Genomic DNA, 14,255 nt, shown 5'->3' with positions numbered 1-14,255 from the left:
CTCACCACAAACATTTTGTGAGTCTGTCATGTGGCAAAATATAATATATATAATGTATATAAGTGTTGGCAAAATTACGATTTAAGATCAAAATAGCGTCTTTGTCTGTAACCCCTTTGTTGTCCTACTTGGTACAGTCTACTATAGGGGGAAGGGCTGGCACAAAAATGAATGCATGTGTTCCTCTGTTTATAAACGCTCATTACCGTCACTCGGCGGTTACTAATGCGGACATAATACCTATATTATTTCCATACAGTCATTTCTTATCAGAACAAACACAGCAGGGTTTAGGATTAGGACTTTAACAGGTTTAAAGCGATATTTTTTCTCAAGTTCGTAATTTTACGTGTTATCCACCCACGCAACTTTCAGAAAAAAAAACAAAAAACAACCCAAGCCTATAATAAAGATGAGACGGAAATCTTTTCGTCAGAAAAACTGACTTTGTATAAAGAAAATATTAACCCTGTAAAAACAAAAACAAACAAACAAAAAAAACAAAAAAACAAAAACAAACGCTGGTCATACAGATTATTTCTAACCTCAAATTTAGATGATGCAACAGGGCATCATGTCAGTGAAAATTATACCTCTTATAGTAAATATCTTATAATATTTCTATAATAAATATTTAATTTAATTTAATTTAATAAATTGAGCTTTTGTGAGTTAGAATAACAGCTTTTCATACAATGAAAATCTCTATTGTCCACCTCCGGACAATACAGCATAAACAACAGTTCTACTATAAATATCAATAAACATAACGAGGCGTGAGAACCAGAGCCAGAGGGGCGTTAGTGACATTTGACCGACTTTACAGGAGAGCCAAAACTAAAAATGACCATGCTTTGTCTTGAATTTATGAATAAGTCTTTAATGAAAAAAAAAAAAGAATCATAAACATGTGGATGACTGTTGTACTTAATTGGCGAACAATATTTTGACACTAATGGGGAAAAAAACTTTTTTTTTCTGTCTTATCTCTTCTCTTCCAAGGTTAATTGGACTGGAATGTACTAAGTGCATTTACTCAAGTATTGTACTTGAGTAAAATCTGAGGTCCTTGCACTTTATTTGTGTACTTTGCTACTTTGTATTTCTACTTTATGTTTGAAGTTTTTGAGCCAGAGAAGGCTAAGACAGTAGGCTATATTGTTATGTCAATCATCATTTTCATTTATATGAAAGAACTGCAAAATGTTAATGTTAATTTACAGATTATATGGGCTAAAGGATTGTATTGCAACAATATCAAAAATAAGCAGATTAAAATTGAGAAACTTTCAAACAAATGATTAAAGTACATAAAAATGAAATAGATAAAATAAAAAAATGTCAACGAATAAAAGAGAAAACAAATCTAAGAATAGGAGCATAACTCTTAAAAAGCATATACTGCTTTATCATCTATTTTACTTTAAATGGGGCCATAATTGACTAAATGAACATCATGCTGTGTTGAAGATGACAATAAACTAGCAGTTGAAACGGTTGAGGTTATAAATCAAGTGAAAAGCAGGGTCAATTTTTGATATACCTCTGTACCATTCTTCTTCTTTTTTGGTACCAGTGGTAAATACCTCAACCTTCTGCAGCAACAACGAAGAAATCATGGAGCTGCGGACTGGCCAGAGGAGATCTCAGTGTTTGTTTTTTAAAGTTTTGGGATTAAAAAGCGGATTTATCTTCATGTTTGCTTGTAAGCCTGTGTGCAGCAGCACCATGAAGGAGCCCACCGCGCTGTATACAGGTTGAGCGAATGACACAATTACTTTTGTACTGACCGCGCCCAACATGAACTGCAATCCCAACTCGCTTCCAAGTGGGCTGTGGTCACGTCACCCTGCCAAGGCCCAACAGTGTTGAGCCTCCTTTCAGTCTCCCTCCAATAAGCAAGTGTTGTGATACTGAGCTCATGTGTGTTCAGGAGAGCAGAGAGAAAGGCGTTTTTAAAAGTCTCTTTATGCTCAGCTCTCAGTACTCTGAATCTTTATGTTTTTAAATGTAGTTTCTCTCTTCTGTCTGTGTTTTTTACTGTCAGGTGTCTGTTTTAGTACACACAGATAATGTCTGGTGGTCTGTGCTTGCTCTTGATAGCCTGGTTAACTGTTGCTTGCGCTCATGAAGGCCGTGCGGCTTGTCTAGTGGGAGGCGCTCAGGACACTGAAAATGAAACCTAACTCAGATGAGACTCAAAAATCAACCACTTTCTGGCTTTCTACCTACTGCACCTTTAATTCAACAGCTTTAAATTAAAATACACCTAAAAATTACTTTTTAAAGTTCATAATAGTATGATAATACTAATGTTACTTAAGTAAAAATTTGGTTGCAGGTCTTTTTCTTGCAATGGAATATTTTTACATCATGGTATTATTACTTTTACTTACCTAAAGTAAAGTTGAAGTTGCTCCATCTACTGGATTAAGTGATAGTACATGTAAAAACATCAGCGTCTATTCTTCAGGGTACGACACGTTTGCTAACTGTTAAATTTTGCACAGAACATCTTTGTTTGAGGTTAGAGGTTTGGTCTAGGAGCATCTTTGTGGTAAATACTTAAGAGAATTTGAGAAAATATGAGTTAAAACATCACTTTGAAATAGTATGACCTAAAAAACTGAAACTGGGTCGTGGGAGCGAACAGTCAAAATCATCTCATTCCCGTCACTGCAGGGAATGCAAGGGCGGAAAAGATTAAAATGGCGCCAGCTTTATGTTGTGGGGCACCAGCACACCAAACGTTGTGAGGTACTTTATTATGTTTTGGCACTATTGAGGGTACTTTGTCATGTTTTGTCCACAGGAAGGGCACTCTAGAGGGCACTTTATCACGTTATCTTGGACACTGGCCCACCTAGACACTTGGACATCAAAGACAAAACTTTTTTGTAGCTTTTTTTTCGAACATGGTGGCACCAGCAGGGATTGTAGGATGTTGTACTGTAGGATTTTGAATGCCGGATATAATAGACAGGTGTCAAAACACACAATGCCCAAGGTCCACCACAATTTGACTTGGTGTGGCCAAAACTGCCAGTGGAAAAGCTGCATAAGTCCAATCCATGGAGGCCTCACCCTGAAACTTACAAGACTTAAAGGATCTGCTGCTACATCTTGGTACCAGATATCACAGGACACATTGAGGGGTCTTGTGGCGTCCATGCCTTGACAGGTCAGAGCTGTTTTGGCGGCACAAGGACATTGGTTTAATGTTGTGCTTTACTGGTGTATATTTCAGATGGAAACACTGATTCCCAGAAAATAGTAGAATTGGATCACTGCAAACAGATAGCTGAGATCTAATATGTTTACTGTTGCCTTAATGTGATTTATCACATTTCCATAGAAGAGGAGACTAATTGTCATGCCTTCTTTTTTCTCTGGAGATCTGTGCTTGATTTGCTAATTAATTAAGATGGCATCCATGCAAATGTACATTGAAAATAAGAGACCAAAACCACCCACGTCTCTGTCCTGAGATGCCCCAGTGCCTCATTTGATATCCACCCACAGTGTTTCAGGTGCATCAAGGACATAATCACAGAAATCTCACTGTAGTGATTAAGAGCTCTTTGCTAGGCCAAAATGTGTGTGTGTGAGAGAGTGTGTATTTGATGCTCACACAAATCCTATTACTTCCAGTTCATAACCTCCATAGCTGCTCTCTACTGCTCTCTGCTCTTGAAGGATGAAGAGAATCTCAGCCACTGTTTCGTCTATCTCTGTGCTCCTGACATGAACGCAGCCCGTCGCCCTCATTGTACAAAATGTTCAAGATATTCCCTCCCTGCATGAGCTCAGTGAGCACGGCCTAAGTAGCAGACTTATTGATTGCTCCTAATGGCCTCCATCCCATCAGCAGAGCAGCACAGAAACCCTGAGAGCAGAGAAAGAAAACCAATGCTCATGTTAATTCAGTTAGTGCATGTACATTTTGTTTGGCTGATGACATGGTAGTTTATTTATGAATCATTTAGACACCACCCATTCAAAAACCAAGAGAAGTATTATGATTTCATAATCAGCATCTGTTCAGAGAGTAACCCTGGGCTTTAACACTGAACATTAGAAAAGCTGTACAAATGTCATTGTTCTTTTCATCCTTAGCCCCTTTCAAAGTCTGTTTAGGTAAATCACCTCCTGCAATCGGCTGCCAGATTGGAAAATGTGTCAGTATATTGTGTACGGATGCAGTTTTGAAAGCTAAATTTACAACCTCTATAAGATGCATAACACATTGATTCTCAGCCTTTTTGAGTCATGACCCCTATGACCACTGTGCAACGCTTGATAGCTACCAAACTCACAGTTCTCGACTGCTTGTCCCTTTTGCTAAATGACTTTAACACTAGAACAGGTGCTCATTTTGACCATTTTCAAATTTACAATAACTTTGTTGAATTAAAAAACATACAATGTTTCTGGTACCTGACTTTTATAAAATAACCTGTATTTTAATCTAAAAAGTTTTTTTTAATATAAATTACACAAAGAAAATTTGATAATTTTTAGCTATTTTGGCCACACTGAAACTGCATCTTGGTTGCTTAGCAGCTATAATTGTCTCTACCAATAAAACTTAACTAATGGTCTCATTTTCCCATTTTCCAACATCAAAATACAAATGATTAATTAATTAGACTCAATTAGAAATAAAGTGGGGGAAACCAGGGACAGTTGTAATCCTTCTCAGCACCTATAACTCATTGAATTTCTGTGTTAAAGCTCTCAAATTTTGAAACAAAGTACCCTTATTACAAATCTTTCAAACTTTTTTCAGTTTTATTTTTGTACTCATTTCCAGCCTTTTCCCACATGATATGATTATTTTTTGTGATGGTTCTCAGTGTAAATTTGTAATTGCTAATGTTAAAATATCATGTGTATAATCTTATATAATACATTTAACTGTTTCCAGCTCTGAGTAATTCTAGATTAGTCTAAAATTTGAATTGGATTAATGATGGTTATTATCCTACAGAAAAATATTGCTGTGAATATATTCAATCATTATGGTTTAGTCCGTGCAATGGCAATATTGATAATGTTATATGCTGGTGTTATTTCATTTTTTAAATAAGATGAATGCATTAATCTGTATTTATCAGTGAACCACATTTTACAGCAACTGCAACCTGCCACTAGACAACCGACTCATGAATGGCACTTTTGGTTCGGTATTTTTAATACATATGACATAATACAAGTTGTTTTGCTTCCAAACTGTTTAAGTAATAAAATAAAATGCTATAAAACCACAGACTCCATTCACTAAATGACTCTTTCATTTGACAGAGAAGAAAAAAGGCACATGTCAGTGAAATCATGATGCAAGGACATGGGAAATGAAAAAGGATGTTTAGGTGCCATTAGCCTGAAACGTAAGTCCTACCTCAGCTGCTGGTTGAACACCCTGCAGGCTTTCCTCTCTGTGTCTTCACTGAAGATGCAGTGGACACAACAAACAGCTTACAAAGAACCAACAACTGAGGCTGAACAACAAAGCTGACAAGTCTGGGTTAAACCGCTAGGAAATGGATCCAGTGGAGTGGATTAATGGTGTATTATGGTGACTGTGAAGGATTTGTTTGTGGTCAGGGATTTTGTCAAGTCGTAAAGCAGCTACAGATAGCAGCAGCTCTAGATGATAATGAACATTTCTTGGTGGCAGAGAGGCTTCAGTGGCAGAAAACAGTTCATACCTCAATCTACAGAGCTGAAGACAAACCATTTCTGTGGTGATAATAAATGACACCTGAAGGTCTAGGTCCCTAGTGTCCCGCAGTGCTCAGATGCTGACCATGAACTCATCTGGTACCTTTTATGTATGTAATTTCTAATCTCTTTATCCCCTCACTACCTGTTATCTGGCTAATGAAGACATTTAGATAATGCACTACTACGTGATTTATTTATTTGGATGCTTTTGTATACTTTTCCTATTTTAAGTTGCTTATGTAAACTGTTCTATCTTCTTATTTTAACTGAAGACTTAAGACAGTAGGTTCCTGTTTAATGTGGCCCAGAGGCAGAGCTACATCACAGATAATATGAGCCCTTGTGTTGAATGCAAGTTTTATATTGCATTATTATATCCTATTATCATCTTGAATGAACAGCACGATACAGATTAATTTAGCAGAAGTAGTACTTTTGCTGTGTTTCTGTCATCTGTTGAGAAGCCAAGTAATCATTAAATTTCTAAATCAGGTCTTTTGTTGTAGCTGTTTGAAGGTCAAACTGCTGCAGATATGAGCCATTATCATAACGATAATTCACCGTAAGGAGTGAATTATGTCAGCAATGTTCCTAGTAGTGAGTTTAATGTGTTCTTTGAGTCTATGTGTATTCTGTCTTTATCTTTGTATTATTAGACGGCAGTATGGTAATCAGCTCATTCTTCTAGGAATCAATGATGTCACTGTCTGGATGGAAGAAAGCCTCCTTCTGTACGGAGTATGATGATAAGTACGATGACTTTGCTCATGAGACAGGCTGACTGTGTGGCGTGCTGCCTGTCAGCCATGTGTTAGGGCCTAAAAAGATCACTTTGTATCAGAAGGAGGATGATAAAAAAAAAAAAAAAAACGCTAACCCTTGAGGTCATCTCTGGTCAACTAACCTGAAAGATGGGACTACAGATCAGACTTTGTTCATGCAGCAGCAGTGGACCACAAGACTGGGAGAAAACATCCAACACAATTTTCTGAAGGATAATAATGATAAAATGTTACAACCGTGTAATCATTTTGCAACCAAAACTGGCATCAACTGAGGGTTAAAACTGAAAGAAGAAAAATTGATAGAATTCATGTATAGTGTTACTGCATATTACAATGTTTCTGTTAATATGCATTAGCACAGGGACAGAATATAGTTTCAAATCCAACTTATGTCCTCCACCCACATCAGCTGTTACCCTCTGGTAGAGGATTCAGAGTTCTTCATAGTAGGGTGAATTGTTATAAACATTAATTTCACACATTAATGTCTATTAAGATATTAAGAGAGAAGTAATGTAGGTTGTTTTGCCATGGGGGTTTTACAACACGTTGTCAATGGCAGAGGGTGTGTATGTATACTTTGCACACTGTTCCATGGAAGATGTGTTGAGATGCTGACGTCTTTTCTTTTGCTGTCCACCGTGAATGATCTTGATCGATTCATTTATTCTAACAGGCTTCTATACAGGTGTGCTGCCTGATTTTAAAGCAAGATCACACAAGAGCAAGTGATGTTGTACTGAATATCATCACAGCTCTGATTCAGTCGTAGGTACGATGCAGATCGGGTGCTGAAGAGGCGATTATGATTTCTTTGTTTATTTACTCATTTACTAAGAAATTGTTGCATAAAATAAAAGAGTAACAGTGATATGCATGAAAAGACTAAGTTAGTTATTTAGATCATATATTAAGTTTGTCAAAAATATTGATTTTTCTAGGCATTTTTTAAACAAGTTTTTATGATATTTTCCACAAGGTCTGCTGGTGTACATCAGCAAATAAACTCTGTCAATCATAGAACATACTAATATACCAAGGCATTGATAAATAGGCAAAACTTATCTTAACAACTAAACATTTAATCACATTACAGCCCTGCTAACATAACTACGACCATTCAAGATACAGTACAGCTACACAAAGCATACCTTTGCATTTTACTTTATTTATTTTGCTTTATTTGATACCAACATGTTTAAAGCTATATGAGCGCCATTAATTATATATTCAGTAGTAAGAATGAAACAATATATTGAATATCACAACAAAAAAGTCTTTATACTGTACCGGATTGTGATGATATATTCCGCAATATTGCATGGTTTATTATTTTACCTGATTATTTTTTGTTTTATTTTATAAAACGACTGCTTTGACAGCAGCATTGAGTTTTTTGCAATTGTACAATCCCTTTTTTAGTCATTTTTTTGCACGTTTAGGACATTGCTGTCTACTTTTAAGTTATTTTTGTTAAATATCATATTGTATCATGGACATTTTTATTGTTTTATTGTGTTTTTATTGTATTATTGTACCTTGAGTTTTTGGTACTGTTGCATTAATATGTGATAGTATCAGATGTACAGAAGCTACTAAAAATATCTAAGTGCTCAGTAAAGACCTCAGTTAAGTTCAATCTTTATTTCCCTGCCTGAAATTTGTTCAGCAACTTTTTTCTGTGTGCAGGTTATTAATAATGAAAAAAAATGTGTGTCGGGACTTTTATTTTTGCTATTGTATGGACAGAGGTATGAGTATTGTTTTATTTTTTATTGAAGTTTAAATTTCCAGCACTGTAACAACATATACTAATTTGGACTTCTTTGTTGCCCCTCACAATGCTGTGACTCTTTCTCTGATTCATCCCCAGCATTGTCGTCTGCTGCCTCATGTTGTGTATTAGAGGCTATTTTCAGTATTTTTCCAGCTGGTTGAAACATCAACAACACAGCAGTCTCAGATGGAGCTCATGCATCAATAGGTCATCGGGGTGACAACTCAGTGGATCGGAGAAACATAAACTCGGGCTCATTAAAATTCATGTTTATTTGAAAAATAACCAGCATGTCTTTAGCTGAGTTTTGTCTCTTGTTTTGAAATAGGAGTAAAATAAATGATTAATTTATGTGCGCTGTATTTTGTATTCTCCAGCCTGTGTTGCTGTTTTGATTTCGCAATGTTAACTCACAGTACCTGTCACAGATGGCGGCTACCTGTTGAATTCTTCATGGACTGATTCTGACTTTGGTAACATGATGCCACCCGGCCGTCACGAGTTTACCCCTCCCAGACTCCTGATGGAAAGTTGAGGCATATTGGTTTTCACTCTGTCACACAGACGCAGGTTCTCAGCCAATGACAATCACACAGAGCTGGCATGAATGAGAAAATCAATGACTGGATGCTGCTCCTGATCTGTCACACCTAGAAAGAACTGCTCAGAAAACAAATCTTACAAAATGTGAAAAAACTTTTATGCCATCAAAATATTGTTCTTATGTGACAGATGTCTAATGTATCAATGTACCAAACAAAAATGCACATTCCAAACCAGTCCTGGGAATTCTGCACTACATTACAATTTTGTCCAATCACTGCAGCTTTTCTGCACATTTTCCACCAATTGCAAATGTCATACATATGTTACTGTTTTTTTGCATTTTTAGTTTTTTTTATTTTGTCACATGTACTGAAAAGAACACAAGGTTTGTCAGTGTCATTGTCGTTTACCAAAGCTCCATGCATTTTTATATTTTATAATTTTGTGATTTGAAGATTTTGGTTTGTTGTGGATTACGCCACAGGTGCACTTCTTCATTTACAATTTAAGCATATTTTGTTAGACTTTTTGTAATCCTGAGCCTTTTGGGCATGGTTACTTAGCACACTCAGGACAGAGCACAGTTTTATTCTCCCTGGATTAAGTTACCTTTGATTTTAGTCAATTATAATGAATTTTAAAAAATGCAATGCTGCGGTGAAATCAGGCTTTTCAGCAACAATACAAAAAAGACCTGAAATCCTGGAGGGGCTGATATCTTTTGAGTTTTTCAAATGAAGTTTATTTTTCGGTACTTTGAACAGCACAGGCCAAAGGCCATTTAGTTCCACGTATGGATGATCTCCACAACTGGACAGCTCACACCAAAACAATCTAGACTGGTAAATAGCACTACAGGCCAGGGGGAAAAGAAATATGTACAGCTTGACAACACCACAAATGTATTGTCAAAAGTTACCATGGACTAATGAACCCTACAACTATCTCTATAGATAACAAGTGAAAGATATTGTAAAAAATATTAAAAAATGGGTATTGTATTCTTTTTGATACAAGTATTAAGTGACATACATGGAACAAAAGTCAAGTTGGTAAAATAGTGAAAAATGAACTTGCAGGACGGGCAACCAAAAACCTTTTGAACGCACACTTTATTTACGCCTAAATAACATCCTGCAACTGTTATCCAATCCTATGATGTATTTATATTTAGATTAACTATTTATAACATCATGGTTACATACTAAACTCTTTCACTCACAAACCTTTGTGTGTGTGCGCTATTGTCTTAAAAAGCTCCGTTTATACCCAGGGGGAACCAAAGTTATTTCATGTGCTGTCTGGGAGCTGCTTTGAAAAACAGAAAAGCCGGTGCGCTATGATATCCAATGTGCAGCTCGAACCTGCTCTGATAAAACAAAAGAAAACAATCAGTGGTGAGGCAACAGTGACGTTCACCCTCTCAACCTTGATTCAGTTTTTTTCTAGTGAAGACAAGAGTCAAAATGAGACGATGAGGCCATGAGAAGTGCTGATGGCTGGAGTTTAGATGGGCAAAATAAGAATGGAAACACTAGATGATGATAAATGCTATCTGCTCCCACTATGTTGTGTCTTGTCTGAGTCAAGGTGTCCTAGTTTTCAACTGTGGGTAACTCAAGGGTGGTTTTTCCCTCGCCTTTCTGCCCTTTGTTTCCATGCTGTCCCTTTTCTGTTTTAGAACTGCAGAGCCGTAGGAAACATCCTGCCACCTCGTGTTTCATACAGTAGGTGCAGCTGTGGGTAGGTGCTGGCACAGGTCAGGCTCTGGTTTTGTTACAGCTCGGACTTGTGTGTCTCTGTGCTGTTATGTCATTCTGTGAGCTGTCAGTATCTCTGCATCAGTATTATGTTGAGTTCTTGTGATAAAGTTTATAAGGCTACGCACAGTAACTTTTCCTACAGTAGGAAAATGTAAACACAGGCTCCTTCCAGACTGCCTGTCATAAATTATTTCATCTGATCTCAACAAGAATCTGGCCTGGTGGCAGGTATTAGTACCATGTAGTGGTGAACGTGCACATCTGCAACAAACTCATTTCATCTTCACCTTCCAAGCAGAGAGTCTATGGTGGACGCAAAAACCGCGAAAAATGCGAAAGGCCCTCTCTAGAGGCAATGTTTGCAATTTCCAACTGTCCCACTGTAGAAACATGGTGGTGCAATGTGGCAATGTGGTACAATGAAAACATCTTTCTGATGGTCTTGTTTGCTTATGTAGGTCATGTAGAGGCATCAGTATTAAATTGAGACAGTTACTTTTGAAATGTGATGCTGTCACATCCTGATTCCAGGATGAAATTACTCAAATTCTATGATCCTGTTGGTACGATTGCATGGTAATTTAGTCATTTCCATTACCTTTATCATTATCATGATTGTAAAACACTAACTTTATTGTGCCTAAATTGAAATATTACGTTACCTCCACACACTCAAGCACTTAGAAGTGGTGATCTGGGCCAAATGAGTATTCAGGGTTTTCACAGCAGCACAGTGGAGCAGTGATTAGTCTGAATACAGGACTGGCTGGCTGGAGCCTTACTGTGATGGAGTTTGCTTTGTTCATCTCTTCCAGTGTCTGCATGATTTTCTGATTTTCCTCCAGGTGCAATGTCCCCCCGCCCCGCCACAAAAGCATGCAGTTTACGTCGACTGGAGGTTTAGTGTTAGTTAGTAGATGATTTGAAGTAGGGTGTCGAACTCAGCTTATTCCCATGCAACATCAGCATTATGGTTGCCCTCAAGGGGCCAGACTATATAAATCTATCTACTCATATAATAACATAATTGCCTCTGCACTATTGGTTTTAGTAATAACTTCATAATAAATAACTAGCTCTGAAAAACATTAGAAAAGCACAGATGCTAAAAGGAAGGATACAGAATATAAATCAAGTAAATATGACAATATAAGTAAAAAAAAAACAAGAAGCAGAAAAAAATACGTATATAAAAATTAATCAGTGCAATAAAAAGCACTAAAACAATAAAAGCAATAAAATAAAAGAATCATTAAAAAATAAATAAAAAAATAAGAACAATAAAGCAATAATAAACAAGTGAATAAATAAATAAATATGAAACAATAGAATTAACACCAATAAAAACAATAAAAAGACAACATCACATAAAAGCAGTGATTTCAAAGGGTGTGAGAAGCTCAGGTGCAATGCATCGAGGAATTTATTACTGATCACATTTACTACTGATCAACACTAAGTAGACATCCACATAAAAGGTGGCGAATTTTCCTTTAATGATGTGTCCCAAAGTATTAAATATTGAATGTTAAAATATTAAGAACACATTTAAGCCATAGTGGTTTTCAGGACAAAATTCTGTAGTATATATTGTTAGATATAATTCTGTAGTATATATTGTTAGATATTTAAGTTCCCATGTACTGGCAGATTTTGATATAAATTATTTAGACATAAGAAGTGTGAGCCACAACATCTTGATATGAAAATGTTAAATCCACATGATTGTATAGAGAAATATAGATATTCCTCTATATACAGGTAGAGACATCCAGACATTCACACACAGGACTGATTTTCAACAACATAATGGCAGTAATGTGGCTCCGGCTCACCTCTGGAGCTCGCTGGCTGGAGGAGGAGATGCTTTTTCAAAGAGAGGATTAACTGCAGTAAAGCCTCCTCTCCTCTTTCACTAGGAACTGTCCTGTGACACAAGGCCAAGAACGAGTCATGGGACCCAACAGAGTACATCACAGCAATAACAGCGGAGCTGGGCCAAGTGCCCTCTTTATGGTTTGTTTTTATCCCTCTTAGGCACCATGTGGGTGGGTGTTTCCATGCGTGACAGTACAATGAATGTCAGAAAATCATAATAAATGACTAGATGTCAGTACATATCGGCGTTGTGAATGTTGTAAACTCCATTTGGTACTTCAGAGAGGTGCAGGTAGGTGAAACCCACTCCAACTTTTGTTATAGTCATACTCAGTCATACTAATCTCAAGACTGCATTCAAGACTTACCTTCCCCACTGTGGATTGAAAAACTGTGGAATCCCATTTCCGCCAATATGATGGGGAAAAAAATCTTGATCTTGCAAGTCATTATAACAAGAAACTTTCTCAAAATAATGACTTGGTTGTTTAAAAGTGAAGATAACAACTTCCATGATCCCATGCCTCTTCACCAAATCATTAAACTACGACTTTTGTTATTGTTTTAATGTGAGAGACCCCATAGCAGCAGAATTTACATATTGTATGTTTAACTTGTTATAACATTAAATGTTTCACCTTTTAACTTTGACTTATACTGTTAAACTTTAGAAGGATGTAAGTTATCCCATTATAAAAGAAACCATGTCACATCATAACTTAAATCGTATATTGTTATAATAAGCAAAATTTTTCATTATAAACAACTTTTCTTGTTTTTATAACATCAAGAAAAGTTTGTTGTTATAGCCTGATAAGTTTGTATGATGTAATAATGTAAAAATATCCTAAAATATGTTGTTATAACAATAAACTTTAGATGTTGTAATGTGATACTGATTTGTTTTTTTCCTGGAGTGGCAGCAATACACTGCCATACCAAATGATGACTTAGATATATTATTTTTATTATTTACATTATTAAGTAATTATTTTGTGATCATTTCTCATTATAATGACTTACAGGATGTTTTTTGTTATCATATTTGCAGAAATGGGCTTTCATGAAAAACCCTCCAATAGAGCATATGAGCTCAAAGCTCAAACAAGGCTGGGTTGCCAGCAACCACATATCAATGTGGATTTCATTTTAATGTAATTGAATTTAAGAGAAATGAAAACCTCCCATGAACAACTACACTTTTTACTGGCATCTTTATTTATATTTTGGTGCACACCATTTTTCTGTATGTGAAATTAGCAGACTCTGCGCGATACTCCTATGAATGTCTGCACTGCAGATCTGACAACTCTTCTGCTCTACAAAGAACAATCAGACAGTGACAAGAGACCTAGAAAGGAAAATAGTCATTTCAATTTAATTTTCCTTTTCTCTGCATGTCTTGTTAAAAAGCAAATGTTGCATTAAATATTCTGAGACAGCCTGCAGACAGTGTCCTCGTCAGTTTGTCTCTGTTCACTGAGGAAACATTTCGTTTTGCCCCTAGTCGTTAATGTTACCATTGATAGCCCTGTGGGGAAATGCTGTTCTCAGCATGTGACTGTTTGATATTTGCAAAAAGGATGCATGCAAATGTTTGGATTTAACCTTGAAAACTTTGTGTGAACTTTGCAACACCACAACACAGAAACAATCTGAGAAGGAGTGTCTACAAGATGAATAAAAACTCATAGTCCTGTCACAGTTACTCACTGACCTTGGAGTAGACTACTGCCAGCCCCCAGCTTGTTAGGAGGAATTGTGATTACAGTAATCCCA

Source organism: Lutjanus erythropterus, chromosome 13, assembly GCF_056507025.1.
Source record: "Lutjanus erythropterus isolate fLutEry1 chromosome 13, fLutEry1.hap2, whole genome shotgun sequence".
Taxonomy (NCBI): domain Eukaryota; kingdom Metazoa; phylum Chordata; class Actinopteri; order Lutjaniformes; family Lutjanidae; genus Lutjanus; species Lutjanus erythropterus.
This window is presented reverse-complemented; position numbering follows the sequence as displayed.